Source organism: Sus scrofa, chromosome 8 (assembly GCF_054392235.1).
Source record: "Sus scrofa isolate SSC_HxYL_T2T_F1_AM1 chromosome 8, Sscrofa_HxYL_maternal_Yorkshire_Landrace_v2.0, whole genome shotgun sequence".
NCBI lineage: Eukaryota > Metazoa > Chordata > Mammalia > Artiodactyla > Suidae > Sus > Sus scrofa.
This window is the reverse complement of record NC_139390.1, coordinates 80,563,149-80,588,856: the sequence shown is the minus strand read 5'-3', so window position 1 is coordinate 80,588,856 and position 25,708 is coordinate 80,563,149. Positions and strand designations below refer to the sequence as shown.

At 40.7% G+C, this 25,708-nt stretch overlaps 1 pseudogene; it reads right to left on the bottom strand.

Moving 5' to 3' along the window:
- Positions 1–16,758: 16,758 nt before the first annotated feature.
- On the bottom strand, positions 16,759–17,148 carry LOC100515153 (large ribosomal subunit protein eL32 pseudogene; annotated as a pseudogene).
- Between the last annotated feature and the right edge of the window lie 8,560 nt (positions 17,149–25,708).

The following is a 25,708-nucleotide window of genomic DNA, read 5'->3' as shown; positions in this document are numbered from 1 at the left end:
AATTTACATCTAAAGCAGCTAAAGAGAGAATAACAGACAAGACCTAAAGCTTGCAGAAGGAAAGAAATCATAAGGGCCAGAGCAGAAATCAATGAAATAGAAACGAAGAAAACCATAGAAAAGATCAATGAAACAAAATGCTGGTTCTTTGAAAAGATCAACAAAATTGATAAACCCTTAGCCAGACTTATCAAGAAAAAAAGAGAGAGGACTTAATAAAATAAGAAATGAAAAAGGAGAAGTAACAATGGACATCACAGAAATACAAAGGATCATAAGAGACTGCTACATACAACTATATGCCAATAAAATGGAAAACCTAGAAGAAATGGACAAATTCTTACAAAAGTACTATCTTTCAAGACTAAACCAAGATGAAATATAAAAGATGAATGGACCAATCACAAGTACTGAAATTGAAACTATGATTAAAAAGCTTCCAACGAACAAAAGTCCAGGACCAGATGGCTTCACAGGAGAATTTTATCAAATATTTAGAGAAGAGCTGACATCTATCCTTCTGGAACTATTCCCAAAAAATTCAGAGGAAGGAACACTCCCAAACTCATTCTATGAGGCCACCATCACCCTGATACCATAATCAGATGAAGATACAACAAAAAAAGAAAATTACAGGCCAGTATCACTGATGAACAAAGAGACAAAAGACCTGTACTCTGGGAGTTCCCGTCGTGGTGCAGTGGTTAACGAATCCGACTAGGAACCATGAGGTTGCGGGTTTGGTCCCTGCCCTTGCTCAGTGGGTTAATGATCCGGCGTTGCCGTGAGCTGTGGTGTAGGTTGCAGACGCGGCTCGGATCCCGCGTTGCTGTGGCTCTGGCGTAGGCCGGTGGCTACAGCTCCGATTCAACCCCTAGCCTGGGAACCTCCATATGCCGCAGGAGCGGCCCAAGAAATAGCAACAACAACAACAACAAAAAGACAAAAGACAAAAAAAAAAAAAAAAAAAAAAGACCTGTACTCTGAAAACTAAGATGCTGATGAAAGAAATCAAAGATGACACAAAAGATGGAAAGACATACCATGCTTTTGCATTGGAAAAGTCAATATTATCAAAATGACTATACTACCCAAGGCAATCTACATTTTCAATGCAATCTCTATCAAATTACCAAGGACATTTTTTTACAGAACTCGAACAAAATATTTTAAAATTTGTTTGGAAGCACAAAAGACCCAGAATAGCTAAAGCCATCCTGAGAAAGAAAAATGGAGCTGAAGGAATCAGGGTCCCTGACTTCAGACTATACTACAAAGCTACAGTCATCAAAACCATATGGTACTGGCACAAAGACATAAATATATGGAGGAAAGACATGCCCCTTCAATAGGTGGTGCTGGGAAAACTGTACAGCCACATGTAAAAGAATTAAATTAGAACACTCCCTAACACCATATACAAAAATAAACTCAAAATGGATTAAAGACCTAAATATAAGACCAGATACTATAAAACTCTTAGAGGAAAACATAGGCCGAACACTCTCTGACATAAACCACAGCAACATCTTCTCAGATCCACCTCCTGGAGTAATGACAATAAAAATAAAAGTAAACAAATAGGACTTAATTAAACTTGAAAGTTTCTGCACAGCAAAGGAAACCCTAAATAAAGTGAAAAGACAACCCACAGAATGGGAGAATATATTTGCAAATGAATTGACTGACAAGGGATTAATCTCCAAAATTTATAAACAGAAGCTCAATACCAAAAAAAAACAACCTGATCAAAAAATGGGCAGAAGATCTAAACAGACAATTCTCCAAAAAATATATACAGATGGCCAAAAAACACATGAAAAGATGTTCACCATCACTAATTATTAGAGAAATGCAAATTGAACCACTGTGAGATACCACCTTAAGCCAGCCGGAATGGCCATCATCAAAGTCTACAAACAGTAAATGCTAGAGAGGGTGTAGAGAAAAGGAAACTCTATTATCCTGTGGGTGGGAACATAAATTGGTGCAAGCAGTGTGGAAAAGAGCATGATGATTCCTCAGAAAACTGAAAATAGAATTACCATTTACCATTTGGTCCCACTCCTGGGCATCTATCCAGAGAAAACCATGACTCAAAAAGACACAGGTACTCCAATGTTCACTGCAGCACTATATACAATAGCCAAAACATGGAAACAACCTAAATGTCCATTGACAGAAGAGTGGATAAAGAAGAAGTGGTACATATACACAATGGAATATTACTCAGCCATTTAAAGGAAAGAAATAACGGCATTTGCAGCAACATGGATGGACCTAGAAATTATCATGCTAAATGAAGTCAGTCAGACAGTGAGACACCAACATCAAATGCTATCACTTACATGTGGGATCTAAAAAAATGACACACTGAACTTCTTTTCAGAACAGATACTGACTCAGACTTTGAAAAACATATGGTTTCCAAATGAGACAGGTTTGAGGGTGGGGGTATGCACTGAGGGTGTAGGATGGAAATGCTATAAAATTTGGTTGTGATGATCATTGTACAGCTCTAAATGTAATAAAATTCATTGAGTAATTTAAAAAAAATGCAACCAAAAAAAAAAAATCTGTTGAAACTATGAGAGTGAATGAGGTCTCCTCGTGCAAGAAACACTTGAGGGGTGCCCCCAAGGGTTCAAATTATGGGAAGGAGCAGGGTCCAGGGGTAAAAGAGAAAAAAAATCAGCTTGTTGGAGGTGTGCCAGTTCTTCACCACATTAGACAATAGAGTCTTATTCTGAGAAACTAAGAGTCTCAGTCTCATCAGAAGATGCAAAGAAAAATATCTCGAACATAAAAAGTAAATACGGTAAAGAGCTGGTCAAGAAGAAATCTAAAATGTCTGGTAGAATTCGAGGCCTGCCCAAGGAATTAAACGTTTCTGGAATAAAACGATGGTTCAAAAAAAAATGGTAGTTAATACATTATATTTTCTAACTGACATGAGAGAGAGAAAGAAAAGAGATATTCCATTTAATATTTGAGGTTAAAACATATCCTCAAGACATATTTAGGTGTGTATAGTATAGAATTTGGAGATAGATGAGAAAAGAGTAAGAGAGTGGTAGTCTGCGGTACAAGAGCTGTTTACCAATATAGAAATGAGAAAAGGGAAAGTGGGAAATATGACCGGATAAGTATAGAACTTCCTTAAAAAACTGGTATTGAACTACCATATGATCCAGCAATCCCCACTCCTGGGCATATAGGTGGAGAAAACAATAATTCAAAAATATACATACACACTAATGTTCATTGCAGCACTATTTATAATCGCTGAGACATAGAAGCAACTTAAATGGCCTTCAGTGTAGGAATGGATAAAGAATCTGTGGTGCATTATATACAATGGAATATTAGCAATAAAAATGAATGAAATAATGCCATTTACTGCAACATGGATGGACCTAGAGATTATTTTACTAAGTGAAGTAAGTCAGACAGAGGAAGACAAACATCATATGGCTTCACTTATAAGTGAAATCTAATAAAAATGATACAAAAGAACTAACTTATGAAACGGAAACAGTCACAGACTTTGAAACCAGACTTAAGGTTACCAAAGGGGAACCATGGTTGGGAGGGATGCATTAGGACGATGGAAATAATATGTATACACTACTGTATAAAAGAGATGATTAACAAGGACCTACTGTATAACACAGGGAACTCTACTCAATATTCTGTAATAAACTACATGGAAAAAAGAATGGAGATAACAGTCACTTTGTTGTGCACCTAAAGCTAATACGCTGTAAGCCAACTATGCTCAAATAACATTTTTAAAATATCTAGAGGAAGTATAAATGAAAGGAACATCAAAGTTTGGTTGAGCAAATAAGAAACGGATAGCTGGAGGTCAACAGAACATCATGGAAATTGAAAGGGAAACTAGGGAGAAACAGTAGTGGATGTTCCAAAGAGTTCCCATGGTGGCTCAGTGGAAATGAATCTGAGTAGAATCCATAAGGATGCAGGTCCGATCCTTGTCTTCGCTCAGTGGGTTGGTGATCTGGCATTGCAGTGAGCTGTGGTGTAGGTCACAGACGTGGCTTGGATCCTGTGTTATGGTATAGGCCGGCAGCTGCAGCTCTGCTTTGATCCCTAGCCTGGGAACTTCCATATGCTGTGGGTGTGGCTCTAAAAAAGAAAAGAAAAAAGAAAAAAAAAAAGTGGATGTTTGTGTTTCACAACACACATAGACCAGGAAGAAGAATTCCAGTGAAATGAATCTGATTTTATTTTCCATGCTACAGAAATTTATGTTATTTTTGCCCCAGATGTTGGGAACACTTATATTCCATTAAGCGTCCCAGGCAGCCCTTGTCAGAGGTTATATTTTTTTCATTCTCAATTTTTCTCTCTGCTTGGAGAAAGTATTTTATCTTTTACTTTAATAAACTGTGTAGAAAACTTGCAATTGAACTCTGGCCTCTTTCCTGAAACAGGCTGAGAAGTGCTTGCATTGAGCTTTGGACAAAGCACATTCCTATTTGAGTTTATTTAATTTTTGTCTTTTTGTCTTTTTTTTTGTTGTTGTTGTTGTTGTTGTTGCTATTTCTTGGGCCGCTCCCGCGGCATATGGAGGTTCCCAGGCTAGGGGTTGAATCGGAGCTGTAGCCACCGGCCTACGGCAGAGCCACAGCAACGCGGGATCCGAGCCGCGTCTGCACCTACACCACAGCTCATGCAACACCGGATCGTTAACCCACTGAGCAAGGGCAGGGACCGAACCCGCAACCTCATGGTTCCTAGTCGGATTCGTTAACCACTGCGCCACGACGGGAACTCCTAATTTTTGAAACTTGTTGCTTTTTTCCATATTGCATAAAGAGTAGGCTTGCATGGCATATGTATGTATATAGATTCTCGTCAAACATACACACTTATTTATGTACCAAGAGAGAAAGTGCAATTGCATAGAGTGTGTCTCTGTGTGTTCGTGTGTGTATATAAATATATAGGCTTGGGATGGGGGTCCTCTGCTGATAATGAGAATAGATTCTTCCATTCAGTAAAGCTTAATGTAACACTTTCTGAGGATGGAACACTTCACAGTAGCACATAGGCACATAACCTGCTTCCAGTTAAGACTTGTGTAAACCAAGCTTTAACACCGAGACTTTCCACTCTAGAAAAATAAATGCAAAGCACTCTAGGGCCATAATCACATTAAATTCTCCTAACTTTGCTTTAAGGAATGTACACAAAAATAATCTCATCTTGGAGCTGGAAAAAGTGAGTCAGGATGATGAATGGTTCTTTCAAGGATCCAACACAAATCTAAAAGCACACACCAAAAACCCTGCTAAATCCCCATCCTGCTGAACACACTCATAGGTTCCGTGTAGCCACAAGTGCTAGGAGTATTTCTGGTTTCAGGCCAAAGGGATTTATTTATCTAGAACTATGAGCTTGAACTGAACGCATTTGGAGCTAATCTGGTGCTCACTTGGGGTGTGGTTCTGAACATTTCTGGGATGGAGCCTTCCAGAATTTTTAGGAACCTACTTTGCCATCTTCAGGTGCTCTCAAAGACTGAAGTCTTTGCCTTGAACCCCAGCCCAGTGTTCAGCATCCCTGCTTCCTTCTTTCAGACCCCCTGCCAGCAGGTCCCATATTAGCCCCTGTGGCTCTGCTCTTCTCACTGGGAGAGATATGCCACAGTGGCCCCCGATGACTAATAGCCTGCCTGCTGTAAAGCCTCTGTTCATCCCTAGGCCACCAGCACATTGGTTTCAGGCTTCAGGGCCCATCATCCAGGCCCTGACGTTCACTCAGTTGTGCTGCAGGTTTCTGCTTTCTCCTGGGTCCCATCCCACCCAGCATTGCCTTTTCTGTGCACCCTCATGTTGATGGAAATGATAGGAAATGATAACTGAAACAAAACAAAACTGAATCAAAAACTTTTTTGATGTTATGTTTAATTATACAGATTTAGAAATTGTGATTAATTAGTATAATGGTTAGCATAACTTAATATCATATTAGTTAGGGACAAAAATCCACAAGACAAAGCACTAAGGCATCAGGTAAAATACTTAAATTATATGAGAAAATGAACATCCCAATAACATTCAAGCTCTTTTCACCTATTTATATAAAATACTAACATGTTCCTTGGGGATCTCATGAACTCAACCAAACACTTCCTCTGAAAAATACTTGTCAAATAAAATCCACTTTCTCCATTGATTAATAAGATTGCATATCATTTAAAATTGCTTACAGATGTATTTTTAAGTTTTATTGAAGTATAGTTGATTTATCATGTTGTGATACTTTCTACTATATAACAAAGCAATTCAGTTATACATATACTCACATCCATTCTCTTTCAGATTCTTTTCCCATAAATATTATCACAGAACATTGGGTAGAGTTCTCTGTATTATACAGCAGTTCCTCATTTAGCCAGTCATTCCATGTACCTCAGTGTGCATATGTCAACCCCACACCCCAAGTCCATCCCTCCCCCCTCTATCCATCTGTTTCTATTCTGCAAATAAGTTCATTTGTATCCTTTTTTCAGATTCCACATTTAAGTGGTATCATGTGATATTTGTCTTTGTCTGACTTACTTAGCATGAGAATCTCTAGGTCCATCCATGTTGCCGTAAATAGCATTATTTAATTCTTTTTTATGGCTGAATAATATTCCATTGTGTATATGTACCACTTCTTCTTTATCAGTTCTGAGGTCGATGGACATTTAGGTTGCCTCCATGTCTTAGCCATTGTTAATAGTGCTGCAATGAACATAGGGCTGCATGTATCTCAGATATATTTGTATTGATTCCCTTCATTAGCCTGCTATTTTTCAGTCACTTAGTTAAAATCAGAAAGAGTTTGTTGAAAGAGGTCGAAGTTGTAAATAATGCTAACATGTGAGTTTATATAAGCACATGTAATTTAAAAAAATATGTAGGAAGTAAAGCCTCACTTTGATACAACAGCCAAAGATAAAAAGAGTTTTTTCTTTGTTCCTTTTGTAACCGAGCAGGACCCTATGGGGCCTCCCTGGGGCAGCCCTTCCCCCATATCCTCTGCTTTAGCTCCTCTCTGAAGTATAATATATATCTTGTTGGAAGTTTATAGGAACAAGGTGACCTGACCTCTGTGGGCAGCTACAAGAACAAAGAACTTCTGCACCAAGAAGTTTACACCAACCAACCATGCCCCTCCCTCATCTTGCCTTTAAAAATTCTTTGCTATTTGGGTTCAGGGAGTTCAGGTATTTTGGGGGTATGAGCCACCCATCTCTTCGCATGGTCGGCAATAACCCTTTCTCTGATCCAAAGTTTGTTTGGCCTCACTAGGCATCGGGCAAACGGACTTGCGCTAACAACAGCAGTTGCTTCCTTTGTGAGTCTGTCAAATTTTGCTCATTCAATATTTCAACTGTTTTCCTTATTATGATATTTGTTAGGCCAATCTGTGATCAGTGATATTTGATGTTACTATTACAAAAAGAGTATGACTTCCTGAAGGCTCAATGATGATTAGCATTTATTGGCAGTTTTTTGTTTGTTTGTTTTTTGTATTTTGCCTTTTGTAGGGCTGCTTCCCGAGGCATATGGAGGTTCCCAGGCTAGGGGTCTAATCGGAGCTGTAGCCACCGGCCTACACCACAGCCACAGCAACGGGGGATCCAAGCCGCATCTGCAAGCCACACCACAGTTCACAGCAACGCCGGATCGTTAACCTACTGAGCAAGGCCAGGGATCGAACCCACAATGTCATGGTTCTTAGTCGGATTCGTTAATCACTGCGCCACGACGGGAACTCCTGGCAGTATTTTTAAATAAAATTCCCCCCTTTTCTTTGATACTCCTCAATCTTGAGGAGAACAAGGGTTGGCCATGAAAAGAAATAAAAGTTCAGATAAAGAGGTTAATCATAAGCTGGACAGAGGTGCCTACAGGGTCCTGCCCTGCTTTACCAGCAGACCCTGCTTTGAGAGTGGCTGGTGGGGTCTGAGTCTGACACAGCTACCCCCGTTTAACTTCCAAATCCATTTCCCTCCTCAGTGGCCAAAGCAGATGTCACCATTAAGGATATTAGTGCTTTTCTAAATATGAGAAGATGCAAGAATTTGGGCTCATCAAATCTTAGGAAAATATCTAACTATCTGAAGGCCTCTGTACCATCAGTTATTTCCAGAGCACAGAGGGCCTCACTCCTGATGTCTCCCCTGCATCCCCTTCAGGGGGTGTTGAAGATCAGCAAGTGCAGCAGCTATTGACCTAATCCTTGGAGAGGCAGATGGCAAAGGCCACTTTTTAGTTGACAGGACCCCTTCAGTGTCATAAACTTGCCTATGGTTTTAAAAGCATTTCATGCCCATTTCATTCCCAATGCTCACTCCCAGGTCTGGTAAAAATTTCACTGACAGGCCGTTCCAAGTGCTTTACTGGATTAGGGCTTATGAGCAATAGACAGAAATCTCAGGACCACCTATCTTACTAGTCTCTTATGGTTCAGGAAAAAAGTCCCTCTTGTTGCTTCTTCCCACATCCACAGTTACATGAACTATGCATTCTCAGAAGCTCAGTCACACACTTGTTAATGTAAGAAATAGCAATTTTGTAGGACAGGCAGTGTAAGTCCTAAGGTGTTGCAGATAACCTCTGGTTTCAGAGAGGCTGTGTTCAATTCTTCTTTCCTGCATCCATTCAGGAATGGGCCGGCTCAGGACGTTCCCTGTGAGCTGAACAAAGCTGTTTTAGTTTAACAACCAAGCCTGGGGGCAGGGTTCTCTGAGATGGGCCGGTATACACACTCTAGGTTACACAGAGGATAAACTGAAAGAAATAGACCGCATATGGAGTCAGATTTGTTCTTCCCTGCTGCAGTTCCCCTCTGTCCATGGCCCTCCCACAAATTTTAGGGAAAAGGGGTGAAGACCCACTCTGGCTACTTCCTGCTGAAAGGGGGCAGTGAGGGGTGATTGTGGAATGGCACTGATCAGCCTTGGGTTGGGAATATTTCTTAGAATCAGTAGTAAATAGCACAATTCTCTTTGCTTCTTTACCCACAATGATTTGAATGGGACTTAGCTCTGTTCTTGTCTAATTTATGATTGGACTGAGGCTTTGGGTTCTATTTCTCATACCTACCTATTAACTTTCTGACTGTGTCATAGCTGTACTAGATTCCCATGCTGCTCTACTGACAAGACTAAAGAAGCAGGTTGACTCACCCTTCCCCACCTATAATGAAAGACCTATCCGGGAGGAGGGCCTTAGACAGTATGCAGATCTCAACTAACAGAATCAGAATTTTTTCTGTCTTTTTTTTTTTAAGGGATGCACACATGGCATATGGATGTTCCCAGGCTAGGGGTTGAATCAGAGCTGTAGCTGCCAGCCTACACCACAGCCACTGCAATGCTGGATCTTTAACCCACTGAACGAGGCAAGGGATCAAACCTGAGTCCTCATGGATACTAGTTAAGTTTGTTACTGCTGAGACACAATGGGACCTCCTAGAATTAGATTTTTTTTTTTCTGTCTTTTTAGGGCCACATTTTGATGCATATGGAGATTCCTAGGCTAGGGTTCAAATTAGAACTACAGCTGCCAGACTACACCACAGCAATGCAGGATCCAAACAGCATGTGTGACCTACACCACAGCTCGTGTCAATGCCAGCTCCTTAACCTGCTGAGCAAGGCCAAGGGTCTAACCCACATCCTCATGGATACTAGTCGGGTTCATTAACCACTGAGCCATGACAGGAACTCCTAGAACTAGAACCTGACATCCATTCACATCTCTAGAAATACCCTCATTTTAAAATCAAACGCACACAATTAAGATTAGTTTGTTTTCAAAATGAGTTCAGTTAATTGATAATTCTTTGATCCTTTAAATTGGCTGTGCTGTAATGTTTTTCATAAGGAATCTCAGACTGATATTTTAACAAGACTTCTCAAGACCAGGACAGTCCTGCTGAGGAACTGTCAGATTTCACCCTTACAGGTTTGGGTGAATTCTTCCACTTTCGAGGTTCCCAAAATATCTTGAGGTTTTTTTGCTCCTTTTAGAAGGTGGCCCTCCTAATTTATCTGAAAAAAACCTGTTGGGAATCTAAGAGTTTCCAGTCCTCAAGGGGTTAGGTAGAGAGAAAGGACAAAGACTACAACTGCCCACAAAGGCATAGTCCACCAAACTGCTACCCCAACAGGAAAGATTTGCCCATAACGGGAAAAAACAAATCAAAAGTCAGTAACATCTCAGGAAAAAAAAAAAAAAAAATCATCGCCATATTTACCAGTTTACTCAGTTCTATGAAATCAGAGTTTCCATTAGAATTTCAAAATCTTACCTAGTTTAGCATTATGATGTAAAATTTACCAGAAACCTGGCTTTGAAAATGTCCTTCTTGAAAATGTAGCAGTTTTGCAAAATGTCGCTTAACTGAAGTTTAAAGACTTTTAAAAAGTATTCTTAAAGATCTGATCACAAGTGTCGCGGGTGCTGCCCTAAAAATGTATGTATATATCCCGTTTTCCTACAATATTGTGAAATGTTCACTTCATTATTTTGAGTAGTTAACTACATATTTAGATTAGAATCCTCAACTCTCAAAAACCTTAATTTTCTAGTGAAAACCAAAAGGCAAATAACTGTTGCCAAAATTAGGAGAGACTATTTTAGATAGATTAAAAAAAAAAACACACAATTATTTCTACAGAGTTTAAAAACTCCTCGTTTTCATTTAATTCACTTATAAAAGTTCATCATACTAAGTTACTTTTCTGGTTGACTACTTGATAACAGATATAACAAGATTTTATTTGAGTTCCCCTTGTGTCTCAGTGGATTATGAACCCAACTAGTATCCATGAGGGTGCAGGTTGATCCCTGGCCTTGCTCACTTCATTAAGGATCCAGCATTGCCATGAACTATGGTGCAGGTCACAGATGTAGCTCAGAGCCCATGTTGCTGTGGCTGTGGTGTAGGCCGGCAGCTGTAGCTCCAATTTGACCCCTAGCCTGGGAAATTCCACGTGCAAGAGGCGTGGCCTTAAAAAGGAAAAGAAAAAAAAAATTAAGATTTTATTTAACTTCTATAACACCTAGGTAAAGTCATCAAGCCAGCTTTCTCTAACTGCATATGCAAAAGAACCAGTTTTGGAATTTCAAGAGTTTCTTGTGAACCAAGTTTCTCTAGAGTCTAAAGAATAGAGTGTTTCAAAATCTTCTTTCTCTCTCTTCCCTGAAGAATAAAAAGATCTCCCAGTTTTGCTCAACATATCCTGAGGGGAACTATCAAGTGGAACAGAGCTCTGATTATCACAGCAGGTATTATCGAACAAATACAAGGCACAAGGGTTTCTCAGGATCACAAGTCTCTGGCACCAGAAAGGGACAAACCCATCCATTGCAAAGGGAGAATCCCAACCAATGCTTCACTACAGGCAAAACCCAACACCATAGGGAAGGCTACCTGGTGTCACACACCTGAGCCCTGTTACCAAAGACATCTCAACTGACCAATACAAGTACAACACACACACAAACAACAAAGGACCAGACAGGAGTAGCCCAGAAATGCCACTTCTGTTCCCAGAGGTCTCCAGAGCAGCCTGGCTCCAGAAAGAGAAGAGACCACGAGTGGCTCACCCCAAAACAATATACAAAAACACAGCAAATAAGCTAGGGTCACACAGACAGACAATCAGAGGAGGTGTATTTTAAAATTCTTTCACTCCCAAAGGGAGGAAACCTCCAGATGGGCCCAGTTCTCAAAAGAGATGGACCCAAAGTGGCTCCCTTCCTGCAAGGGAAGCAGCCCAGATGGAGGGAAGAGGGCTCCCAGCCTGCCTAGGCTGAGCCACTTAACCCCAGTGACACCAAGTGTGGACCACAGCTCTGGACATTTCTCGGCTCCAAACAGCCTCATGTCATGGGTGGTTGGAGCCTGTCAGGGACAGTCCTCGCCATAGGTCCCCAGAGTGAAAATGGCTCCAGCAGCTTCTGGGGTCAACCTGCCTCAGGCACAGACTCCTAGGCTGGCTTCACCCAATTGTTTGCACACTTCCATGAGCCCGATGCACAGTGAGGCCCAACAAACCAAAATGTTGGAGGCAGGAGCAGAGGAAGGTTTATTGCAGGTCATGCAAGGAAACTGGCAGCTCATGCCCTCCCCTCTCCCACCACCCTGGGGCCCACAGATATCCTAAACTCCCTGCACACAAATGGCAAAGACTTTTAAAGGCAAAGTGGGAGAGGGGTGTGGTTGGCAAGCTTCCTGGTGCAGAAATCCTGTGTTTTTCTAACTGTCCTCAGAGGACAGGTCACCATGTTCCCATAAACTTCCAACAAGATACATGGCAGACTTCAGAGAGGAGCTAAAGCAGATGGTACGGGGGAAGGGCCCAGAGGGTTCTGCTATTTTATACACATTGCAAACATGTAATACCTGATCACGCTTAAAAAATTTTTTGACCGAGATTGTGAGATTCAGACTATGGTCCATTTAACACTGAGCTCTCCTTTTTCCATATTCTTTCTGGGCATGATTTTCCTGGTTTGGAGACTGAAGAGGGAACCGATGTGGGCAAGGAAAGGAAACTAAGGAGCCGAACAGAGTGTGAAAGAGGCAGCACCTGAAGCCTGATCTCATTTAGGTCTCGTGGGGGCTCCCTTGCAGGTGAGGACCCTGCTGTGCCAGAGGAATTGAGTCCTGTGAAGGACCCAGAACTACTAAAAAGGATGCAACTAACATAGCTTGAGCTCCTGCTATGTGCCCGGTGCTTTACAGACAGAACGATTGTCAGGATGGCAGGACTCAGCCTTGTTCAGGCAGGAAATGGCTTCAGTGCTCTTCCCACTACTGTCCTTTAGCCTCGCTTTGAGGGTTTTCTCTTCTCTGAAAGATAATCTTGCATAAATGGCAGATGCCATAGAAGTTATACCTGGGTGGAAGAGAAGTTAAATAAAATTTTAAAGTTAAAGAGATATGTAAATGCTGTAGGAATAAAACTACCTTTTTAAAAATTTGTCAACTTCTTGTATTTTTCTGAAATACCTTAGTATGATGAAATTTTATGAGTGAATTAAATGCAAGTGAGAGATACGCAAACTCTGTAAGAATAACTACATTTTTAAAAAACTGTCCATCTGAAACAGTCTCTCCAGATTTTATTTTATTTATTTATTTATTTATTTTTTTGTCTTTTGTCTTTTGTCTTTTTAGGGCTGCACCCGCAGCATATGGAGGTTCCCAGGCTAGGGGTCGAATCGGAGCTACAGCTATACCACAGCCACAGCCACGTAAGATCCGAGCTACATCTGTGACCTACACCACAGCTCATGGCAACACCGGATCCTTAACCCACTGAACAAGGCCAGGGATCGAACCCAAAACCTCATCTTTCCTAGTCGGATTTGTTAACTACTGAGCCATGACAGGAACGCCTACATTGGTTTTTGACCAAAGTTTTTCTCTAGATAAAGAGGCAGATGGAGGACAGGAGTGGGGGTCCACTCTGGGACCCAGGGTCCTCCTCAGTTCCAAAGGTGGACATCGGGAATGAGGCCCTCTGTGCTCCAGGAAAAATGAACAGAACAGGCCTTCAGATAGATATTTTCAGAAAAGTTTATGGGCCCCCATTTTTGCATCTTCTCGTATCTGGAAAAGCAATAAAATCATTAATGGTGACATCTGCTTTGGCCACTGAGGTGAGAAACGCCTTTGGACGTAAAACCAGAGTAGCTGTGACAGAGTCAGACTCCAGCAGCCACTCTCAAAGCAGTGTTTGCTGGTAAAACCGAGGGAGGCCCTGTGGGCACCTCTGTCAAGTTTATGATTAGCCTCTTTATCTGAACTTTGATTCCTTTTCTTGTCCAACACTTGTTCTCCTCCAGATTGAGGAGTATCATAGACAAGGGCAGATTGTTATGGAGCAGAATGGTATGGGGCCTTCAGAGGCAGCCCTTGCCCCATGTCCTCTGCTTTAGCTCCTCTCTGAAGTATAACATGTGCCTTTCCCCCCCTTCAATCAATACACTTTAAATTTTTTTTTTTTTTTTTTTTTTTTTGTCTTTTTGCCTTTTTCAGGGCTGTTCCCGCAGCACATGGAGGTTCCCAGGCTAGGGGTCTAATCGGTACTGTAGCCACCGGCCTACACCACAGTCACAGCAACACGGGATCCGAGCCGCATCTGTGACCTACACCACAGCTCACCGCAACGCCAAATCCTTAACCCACTAAGCAAGGCCAGGGATCGAACCCGCAACCTCATGGTTCTTGGATTCGTTAACCACTGAGCCGTGACAGGAACTCCAATACATTTTCAGTTTATTAAATTTTTGCTATTGTTGGAGGTAAGGAGAAAGAAACAAAAGCCCCGAAAGAGAGTAAACTGTTGATAAGGAGATGGAACTTTAACACTGACGGTGAGGAAGATTCCTCACAGATGAGCTCCTACAATATATTTCGCTCATGTACAAAGACAGTTGTTTCAGGATTGTTTATAAAATTGTTTATAAAGAGACCGGCACCAACGTTTTGCATAAAATCATCTATACTGTGGAATAATATATACCCATTAAAAAGAACGAAGTTACTCTACAGGTGAAGACATGGAACCATTTACAAGGTGCACTGTTCATTGGGGGGAAATCTACAGACAAGATAATGTGTGTAATATGCTACAATTTATTTTTTATTTATTTTTCTTAATTTTTTATTACTCAAAGAATTTTATTAATAACATGTGTCTTGTGGGTTGACCAAACATTGTGACATGACCTCTGAGAATAGTTATAAGAACAAAGGATGTCTGGCCCTGAGAAATTTCCAACAACCCAACCACTCTGATCCCTCACCTTGCCTTTAAAAATGCTTTGCAATTTTGGATCAGGGAGTTCAGGATATTTGGGGGACATTAAGCCACCCATCTCCTTGTAGGGCCTGCAATAAGCCTATCTCAGCTCCAAACTCTGATATTTCAGTTTGGCTTCACCGTGTGTCATGCTCATGGACTTGCTCTAATAGTTTTTTCTATTTAAGGATAATATTTTTGTATGTAAAGATGGCTTTGTTTTTTTTAATGATTTTTAGTTTTTCCATTATAGCTGGTTTAGAGCATTTTGTCAGTTTTCTACTGTACAAAATGACCCAGTCACACGTACATATGTTAAGGGTAGTACTTTTTTAAACGAAACATGTTTTGCTAGAGAATATCAAAATATGGGTCAAGGGCTTTTAAAGATTTGAATATTTGGGTATGTTGAGGGCCATCTAGTAATTCTTAAACAAAAATAAAATCCAGTGATAATTCCTGGAAGGAATATTGGTGTCTGAGTTGTTCTTATAGCAATTCAGAGATGTTAGGACAACATCACATGTGCATGGCCTGTATTTGAAGAATGAGAAGTGTGGTTGGGAGGTAGGAAAAGAAAAAGGTGGCAGTATAGGTGGCTTGGAGGTTTGAATATTGCTGACTTGCCCTCCTTTCCATAAAACCTCTGAAGTTTCACTTCAGTTTCTTCTTTCCTTCCTTCCTTCCTTCCTTCCTTCCTTCCTTCCTTCCTTCCTTCCTCCCTCCCTCCCCCCCCCCTTTCTTTCTTGGGCTGTACCCACAGCATATTGAAATTCCCAGGATAGGGGTCAAATCAGAGCTACAGCTGCTGACCTACACCACAGCCACAGCAATGCCAGATCCGAGCTATGTTTGCAACCTGCACCACCGCTCACAACAGTGCGGGATCCTTAACCCACTGAGTGAGGCCAGGGATCGAAGCTGTGTCCTCATGGATGCTAGTCAGATTGATTTCCACTGAGCCACAACGGGAACTCCTCATTTCAGTTTCTTGACTGACATAAAATGAAACACTACATTGCTAGTGTTTCAAGGGGGTTATTTCAAGTAAACATGAAGGGTAAATTGGTGCTTATCTAAACCATTTCCTTCGGATTATTTGAAATCAGAGAAAAGATATTTGCAATCTAGGGAGGAGTTCCCATTGTGGCTTCACAGTAATGAACCTGATTAGTACCCATGAAGAAGCAGGTTGTATCCCTGGCCACTCTCAGTGGGTTAAGGATCCGGCATTGCCATAAGCCGTGGTGTGGGTCATAGACATTGCTCGGATCCCACATTGCTGTGGCTGTGGGGTAGGCTGGCAGCTGTAGCTCTGATTCAACCCCTAGTCTGGGAGCTTCCACATGCCTCGGATGTGGCCCTAAAAAGACACACACACACACACAAATTTAGAAAATAAAATCTAGGGATAAAAAAACAAATGCTGATACTAATTCCATGCTCAGAAGACACCCATCCTTAAAGGTACTTAAGTCAAGCAAGTTGCCTTCCAGCCCATCACTTGTCCACTGTAATCCTTCGTCTCACCCCTTAAAAGGCCCAACACTGAAAGCTGTTTTAGAGACAAATGATGCAGGTGGCAGTGATCTATTAAAATATCCTGACCTGTTTTAGTTTTGGTTTGAACGATGCCCCAAACTATGTGATCACTTACCTGAAATACTTACCTTGGTATAGTATTGATGCTAGAAATATTACTTTACCCCCGCTGCCAAGTTTCATGGTCTTATTAACACAGATATAATGTGCACATGAGCCCGCTATTCATTTCAACTCCGTATTGGAGCCACATCTGCCACAGCTTGTGGTAATGCCAGATCCTTAATTCTCACTGAGTCCAGGGATTGAACCTGCATTCTCCTAGGTACTAGTTGGGTTCTTAATGCACTGAGCCACAACAGGAAATCCTTCTATTCCTTTGTGTTGGGATTGGTGACCCTGATGGCCAGCTGGGCCACTCTCTTCACAATGGCTTTGCGGTTCTTGAAAGAGACATTGTGAGCAATCGCAGCACAGTACGATTTGTTGCACATCAGCAGCACTTCAAGCTCCTTTACACTGTGTACCAGAAACTTCCGGAAGCCACTGGGCAGCACTGGCTTTATTTTCTGGTTGCTCCCATAACCAGTGTTGGGCATTAAGAGCTGGCCCTTGCACCTGCTACTCACCCTGTGGTCAGTGCCTCTGGGTTTCTGCCAGTTCCACTTAATTTTGATATGTTAGTCTGACTGGTGCCGGATGAGCTTCTTGGTCCTCTTTTTGATGATCTGGGGCTTCATGAGGGGTCTGAAAGAGGCCATGATGCCAGGAGGGAGATGGCTGCCACCTCCGTAGGCAGCACTGAGGAAGAGTAGAAGTAGTTCTTATAATGTCAATTTTCCCTTGGCTAAGTGGAGATCAATAGCTATGTGATTATTTGTGACTGGAAAATACATTTAACCTTGTTTGTGGGGCTTCCAGAGCAGAAGGTATTTTCATAAGAAGTACCTTAAGGGGCACAGATACCACTGGGAATATGCAAGATGCTTATTCATTGTTCCATTAAAGTAAGCAGATTTTTTTGGCCGAAAAGTCTCTGAAGAGAACGTACGTGGTTATAGCTGTAATAGCCCCAATATTAGTTCCCATTCCTGGTGTGCTAGGTTTTGTTGACAGGGTTGTTATGACCTGAGTAAAAAGTATTTTGTCAATGTGGAGTTGAGGTCCAGTTTTTACAAGGCTGAAGCTTAGAATGCATTATATTACAGAAATTTAAGGACCAAAAGAGGCCTATAAGATTGCAATCTACCTTCCGAAATGTTAAAAGGAATAACTATTACATTTTTCCATCAGCAGAATCAATTAGAGGAAGACAAATCTAGCAGTGAATTAAATTCAGAATTGTAGCCGCATTAGTCAGGCTTCTCCAGAGAAATAGCGCCAATAGGAAATGAAAGGAGATTTATTATGGTGAATTGGATGGTGCGGTTATGGAGGCTGAGAAGCCCCATGACATGTGAGCTGCAGAGCCAGGAAAGCCAGTGGTGTAATTCAGTCCCAGTCTGAAGGTCTGAGAACCAGGGAGCCCATGGTGTAAATCTCAGCCTGAAGGTAGGAGCTAGTGTCCTGTAGGGGCTCAGGGACATACAAGCCTTTCTGTGTCCTCTGGTTCTTGTTTATAGGGAATAAGTCGCAGCCTCCATGAACTTCCCTGTATTCCAAGGGGCAGTTACTAATCAGGGGATGCAGAGACCAGGGAGGAGCAATCAAGAGAACTTAGTGCAGGATGGGCAATGAGATCCTTCTATATAGCACAGGGAACTCTATCTAGTCACTTGTAATGGAGCATGATGGAGGATAATGTGAGAAAAAGAATGTATATGTGACTCAATGAAGAAAATCACTGGGTCTGTAGAAATGGAATAGGTGCTGGGAAAAAAACTGTAACTCTGAATAAAATGTTAAAAAATTCAACTTTGTTTTATAAGCAATGCATAATAGAGTTTTGTCTTTGTTTTCAATATTTGTTTTTGAAGAAAAGTGATATAGTCAATGTGAAGATTTGGTTATTCTGAAAATAATGCTGCTGAAAATATACTGGAAGCAAGTCACAGTTAACTTGGCCACAATTGTCATTTCCTGTTCAAAGACATTTTCTAAATATGAAAATAGTGTTTGGTAAATGTTAGTTGTTTTCGTACTCTGTGATATGCTCCATTAAAAAAAAAAAAAACTCCATGATAAAAAGAAAAAAAAAAAAAAGAATGTATATGTGTATGTGTGACTGGGTCAACTTGCTGTACAGTAGAGAATTGACAGAACACTGTAAACCAGCTATAATGGAAAAAATAAAAATCACTAAAAATTAAAAAAAAAAAGAGAGAGACAATAGTGCAGCCTTGGGGCAGGGTCTGGTTCCTCCTAAAGGAATATACATAACAATACCTTTGAGCCCTTCTTCAGAACAGAAACCCCCAACAAAAGGAAGAACTACTTGTTGAAGTGTTTTTCATTCCAGGAGGAAGGAGGACCAGCGGAACCAGTCCTGGGGCCACTAAACACCAGCTTTGAAAGACAAGGCAATTGATCCTTATAGACCCTTTTCCCACTCCCCAAAGTATAAAACCACTTCCTCATCCCATCCAAGAGGGGCATAGTCTTTAAGGCATTAGCCTGCTGTGGCCCTCTTTGCCTGGCAAAGCAATAAAGCTATTTTTTCTCCTTCACCCAAAACTCCATCTCTGCATTTCTGTCAGGCGACGGCAGACAGAAGCCAAGTTTCAGCAACCAGAGAAGAGAGGAGAGGTCCCAGCTCAGCAGGGATGAGGCAGGAAAAAGGGGCAAACACCTCGCTCCTCCACCTTTGTGTCTAGTCAGGCCCTTAGCATTTGAATGGTGCCTGCCTACATCATGGAGGATAATTTGTTTCACTGAGCCCACCCATTTAAAGGCTAATCTCAGCCAGAAACACCATCACAAACAATATGCCAAAAAATTATGTTTTACCAGATGCCTGGGTGTCCCCTGGTCCAGTCAAATTGAAACATAAAATGAACGATCACAGTCGCTAAGAGATACTAGAGAAAGTTTGTTTTTTCCTTAAGGGGCAGGGGAATACCTTCGGGAGAAAAAAAAAAAAAAACAATAGAATGTAAATAATGGAGAGTGTTGAAAAACTTTTTTTCAGTCAACAGAGTGTGTCAAAGTATAAGCAAGATTAGAAGCCAAAACACCCTATGTCACTGAATCAGAAAAGCATGTCCATTGCCTTAGACAGAAACAGTCGCGTCTGCAGCAATCAGCTTCATCAGACCCTTGGTGGGACAGGGTTTACCCTCTGTAGCTGTAATTTCAGGCCTCCAAATGGCATAAAAATCCAGTGCTCAAGAGGAAATGGGTAGTCTTACTAATTAAGATACATGAATCTGGGAGTTCCTGTTGTGGCTCAGTGGTTAACGAATCCAACTAGGAACCATGAGGTTGCAGGTTTGATCCCTGGCTTTGCTCACTGGGTTAAAGATCCAGCGTTGCCATGAGCTGTGGTGTAGGTTGCAGACGTGGCTCGGATCCCGCGCTGCTGTGGCTCTGGTGTAGGCCAGTGGTTTCAGCTCCGATTGGACCCCTTAGCCCGGGAACCTCTATATGCCACAGGAGTGGCCCAAGAAATGGCAAAACGACAAAAAAAAAAAAAAAAAAAAATACATGAATCTAATGACCATGTTGGAGTTTTGCTGCCACTTGAGCTGTTAACAGTACAAGACAGCGTTCTTTCTTTCCATCATGGTTCAAGGGCAGAGTCCTCTGACATCTTTCCCGGAAGACCAGCTTTTCAGGCTTCATTCAGATCGTGCAAGGGCTGTGTAGGTTCTGATGATGGAGCTTAAATCTATTGATGATAAAGCTGGATATGAGCCCCTTGTATTTTTTAATCATGTCAATTTGCAAAAGATAAAATGTGACATTGGAGATGAAACTCCCAAACACATGGAATGACATGTGTCAACTTGAGAGGAGATAACTTTTGGGCTCTGGAGGGACTTGATTCTGTTCCCACTAAGTCTAAATGCTCATACTTTAGGCCTTGAAACTTCAAGGATTACTGAGAGCTTTGCTCATAACAGTTTTAGGATTCCATTGGTTCTCTTTACTTTTCCTGATGGTTTTGAATGACAAGGACAATGGATTTTCTGAATAAAAGGTGAATATTTACATAGTTATCTTATAGCAATACCAGTGAAATGTGTGCCCAAGTCACTGGAGAGAAAACTGAATTTCCTGACCTTCCCCACATTCTAATCAGGAAAATAAAATCAAGCAATAATAATAAATAATAAGTATAATATAATAATTATTATTAATTATTATTATTATTAATTTATTATTATTTATTAAGTATTATTTATTATTATTATTATTATTATTATTATTGCTTTTTTAGGGTCACACCTTCACTCATGGATTTTCCCAAGCTAGGGGTCCAATTGGAACAGCTTCTGGCCGACACCACAGCCACAGCAATGCAGGATCTGAGCCTTGTCTGCGACCTACACCACAGGTCATGGCAATGCCAGATCCTTAACCCACTGAGCAAGGCCAGGGATCGAACCCGCAACCTCATAGTTCCTAGTCGGATTCGTTTCCACTGAGCCACAATGGGAACTCCATTTCTTCTTCTTTTTCTTCTTCTTCATAGAAAGAGGAGGAGTATTACCACCCTTACACCTGTAGGACCATAGCTCTCTGGCTAGGAAAGCCCTTGATTCACCCTAAGAATAAGGAAATATTAACTGAAACACAATCATAGCTCATTGCTTGGGCTATTTGTATAACATCTATTTGGGGATGTCCAAAGAGGCTTCTAGGCTTTACCTTCTTTATGTTTCCTACTTTCATAGTTTACAAAAGAGTTATGTCATCCGACATGTATTAGATAGCGATATCCTCAGCAGTACCCTTAAAATAAGGCACCAATTTTTTTTAAAGATTTTTTTGCTTTTTAGGGTCATGCCTGTGGCATATGGAGGTTTCTAGGCTAGGGGTCAAATCAGAGCTACAGCTGCCTCCCTTCACCACAACCACAGCAACGCGGGATCCGAGCTGCCTCTGTGACCTACACCGCAGCTCATGGCAATGTCAGATCCTTAACCCACTGATTGAGGCCAGGGATCTAACCCATATCCTCATGCATACTAGTTGTGTTTGTTACTGCTGAGCCGTGACAGGAACTCTCAGGCACCAATGTTCTTTTTGAGTTGTTGACAATTTATCTCTGCCACCTTGGGTAACATCATGAAGCATTTTTACTTTCAGTCTACTTGAACTCTTTTGTGTTTTTCTGGTTGAGAGGCAAAATTATTCCCATGAATGATGCGTCTTAACCTCTTCTAGAGTTTTTGCTTTGCCTCATTCATTGGTTTGTTTCTTTTGACAATAACCTCTGCTGAGTTCCTTCAACATGCACTCTCCTTAAGTGCCTACAAACACAGTCATTCTGGTAAATGGGACTTGTTGATCATAGCGATGCCGTGTTTAGCTTTATTTGTCCAAAATCAGAAGGATGGATGACAGTTGGTTTGTGGCCAAGTTCCAGAGACTTGAGATTGTACAAGCACTGCACAGAAATTCTCATGTTGTCTAATGGATGCGCATCTATGCTTCCTCCAGGCTTAGCACCTGCTTCCTTTGGGGGGTTTCCTTTTGGTTAAAATAAATTTTATTGGAAAAAAAAACTTTTTTGGAGCACGGTTGACTTATAACATTGTGTTAGCTCCAGCAAAGTGAATCAGTTGTACATATACATATGCCCATTCTTTTTCAGATTCTTTTCCCACATAGGCCATCCCAGAAGACTGAGTAGATTTCCCTGTGCTATACAGTAGGTCCTTGTTATTTATTGAATTTGTACATAGTAATGTGTACATGCCACTCCCAACCTCCCAATTTATCCCCAAAATTTCCCTTTGGGTAACCATAACCTTTGCTTCCAAATCTTTGAGTATGTTTCTGTTTTGTGAATAAGTTCTTTTGTATCATTCTTTTTTTTTTTTTCTTTTTTCTTTTTTTTTTCCCCCGGCCTTTTCTAGGGCCTCTCTTGCTGCATATGGAGGATCCCAGGCTAGGGGTATAATCGGAGCTGTAGCCACTGGCCTATGCCAGAGCCATAGCAACTCGGGATCCAAGCTGCGTCTGCAACCTACACCACAGCTCTGGCAACACCAGATCCTTAACCCACTGAGCAAGGCCAGAGATCGAACCCACAACCTCATGGTTCCTAGCCAGATTTGTTAACCATTGAGCCACGACGGGAACTGCTTTTGTATCATTCTTTATTAAACTCCATACATTTGTCTTTGACTTACTTCACTTTGTATGATAAACTCTGTCCTTCCATGTTGCTGCAAATGGCATTATTAAGTATTTTTATGGCTGAGTAGTATTCCATTGTATACCACATTTTCTTTATCCATTCATTTGTCAATGGATAAGTTGTTTCCACGTCTTGGCTGTTGTAAATAGTGCTGCAAAGAACATCGAGGTACATGTGTGTTTTTGAATTTTGGTTTTCTTTGGACATACGCCCAGGAGTGGGATTCCTGGATCATATGGCAACTTTATTTGAGTTTTTTAAGGAAACCTCATATTGTCATCCATAGCAGTTGCACCAATTTACTTTCCTACCAGCATTGTAGAAGGGTTCCTTTTTCTCCACATTCTCTCCAGCATTTATTCTTTGTAAACTTTTTGATAATGACTATTCTAAATGATATGAGCTGACACCTCATAAGAGTTTGGATTTGCGTTTCTCAATTAATTAGTGATGTTAAACATCTTTTCATGTGCTTTTTGGTCATCTATCTGTCTTTGGAGAAATGTTTATTTAGGCTTTTTTTTTCTTTTTTTTTTTTTCTTTTTAGGGCTGCACCTGGAGCATATGGAGTTCCCAGGCTAGGGGTCGAATCAGAGCTGCAGCTACCAGCCTACATCACAGGCACAGCAATGTTGGATCTGAGGCACGTCTTCGACCTACACCACAGCTCATGGCAACGCTGGATCCTTAACCCACTGAGTGAGGCCAGGGATTGAATCTGCATCTTCATCAATACTAGTTGGGTCATCTCTGCTGAGGCACAGCAGGAACTCCCTATGTAGATCTTCTAACCATTTTTTGATTGGGTTGTTTGTTTTTTTTGATAGAAAACTGTATGAGATTTTTGTGTATTTTAGAGATTAATCCCTTGGGGTTTCTTAATCTAGAAGAAATCTATTAGCCCTTAGATCATATATGATCATGAACAAAAAATTAAATTTCAACTTACATACATATTTTATTAGGGTGGTCAATAAAATACTGTGAATCATAATAATATATTATCCTGAGATAAAATTATCTGGGATTAAAAGAATTTTACATCATTCCTTTCATCTGTGATCTTGTGTAAAACTTCTGATGGTCAAAACAAGGTTAATGGATTAATTGAAAGGGTAGATAGCAATCGGTATTCTTTAGATTTCTCTGGATACATTTAAAAAGAGTAACACAAAAAGTTATTTTAAAATTCCACTATTTACAGTGTGCCAGGAATTACATATTTTATAAGTATTTAAATTCATAATAAAAATTCTGAGCTCAACTTTCAAATGGGTTAGTCAACACTTTTTCCAACAAGGACCCACTGTATAGCACAGGGAACTATACTCAATATTATACAGAATCACTTTGCTGTACACCTGAAACTAACCCAACATTGTTAAGTCACCTCTACAGTAATAAAATTTATTTAAAAAATAAATTAATTCTGAGGGAAATAAAACAAACACCACCCCCAGCTCTTATTTATTTATTTATTTTTTTGCCCACACCTGCAGCATGTGGAAGTTCTCAGGCCAGGGATGGAACCCATGCCACATCAGCAACCTGAGTTGCTGCAATGAGAGTGCTGGACCCTTAACATGTTGTGCCACAAAGGAACTCTGTTTCGGAGTGTTTGAGACTGAAATCTTTGAAGGCTTCAATATCTACAGCACTGACCCTCAATGCTGGCTATGCCTTAGAATCACTTAGGGGCATTTAAAAAACCAGATGACCGGATGCACTGATTGTTCTAGGGTGGTGGGTCCCCGGGGTGCAACCAGAATTGAGGACATGTAGAAACAGTCCCAGTGCTGCTGATGTTGCTCCTGGAGGCTGCCTTTAAGGAGATTGATCATTTCCTTTGGCCACTGAAGCCTCTGCCAGGGTTGGTGCAGAAGCATATTGCTGCCTGCCATCCAAAATAGTTAGCCAATCACAAGTAAGATGAAATTATACAGTAGGATTTTGACTAGCTAAGTGTGTTTTGAAAATGAAATTACTGAAGGGAAATATGCTGAAATATTAGCAGTGATAAAATTAACTCCTGATATCGGGACTGCAGAAAAAGTTTTCTCTTTCTCAATACTTTTTTTTTTTTTACTACTTTTTTATGGTAAGTGTTTACGATTTTTTTCTGATCAGTAGAAGTATACACCAAAGACAAATTATGAGTGTTCCCCTTCAAAATAAGTGTGTCATATTTTCTATAATTCAGTGAATTTTATTATGTTTATAGTTGTACAACAATCATCACAACCAATTTTAGAACATTTCCATCCCAAACTCCCAGTCCGTCCCTCCCTTCCCCCCCGACCTGTCCCCTTTGGTGACCGAAAGTTTTTCAAAGTCTGTTTCTGTTCTGAAAATAAGTTCATTTGTATCCTTTTTTTAGATTCCACATATAAGTGATATCTATGATATTTGTCTCTCACTAACTTCATTTAGTGTGATAATCTCTAGGTCCATCCATGTTGCTGCAAATGAATTTGTTGCATTTAATTCCACCCCAAAATCCCAGTCACTAGGAGTAAATCCCATCATAAAAACCACTCTTTGTGATTGATGTGTCTCTGATTCCATGTGATCCTATTTTATGCAGGTTTGTTAAATGAATAAAATTAAGGATTTTTAGATGTCCTTTCCTCTAGTTTCATAACTTGATTTACCAATTGAGGGAAAAATAAGAAAAAAGAAAAAAAAAGAGTGTAATAGGTACCATTTGTGAGTATAAACCCATGCAGTTGTCAAGTTGTTGCTATTCACTCGGATTATCTCAAAAGAAAAAATTGTACCTGTTTTTTATCTCCATGTTTTTCTGTCAATAAACTTATTTTCCCTTCACCTAATTGCAAAAGCCTGTTTTTTCAAAGGATGAGTTTGTTATGCTCACTGGTCAGGAAGGCACCATCTCTATGGAGACACACGCGCAGAACATGGAAGTCAGGAAGACAAGGCTGTTTTCCTGGGAAGTGACCTTTCTCCATGTGGTACTTTAAGATATATTGGATTGTGTTTGCTCAAACAGAATA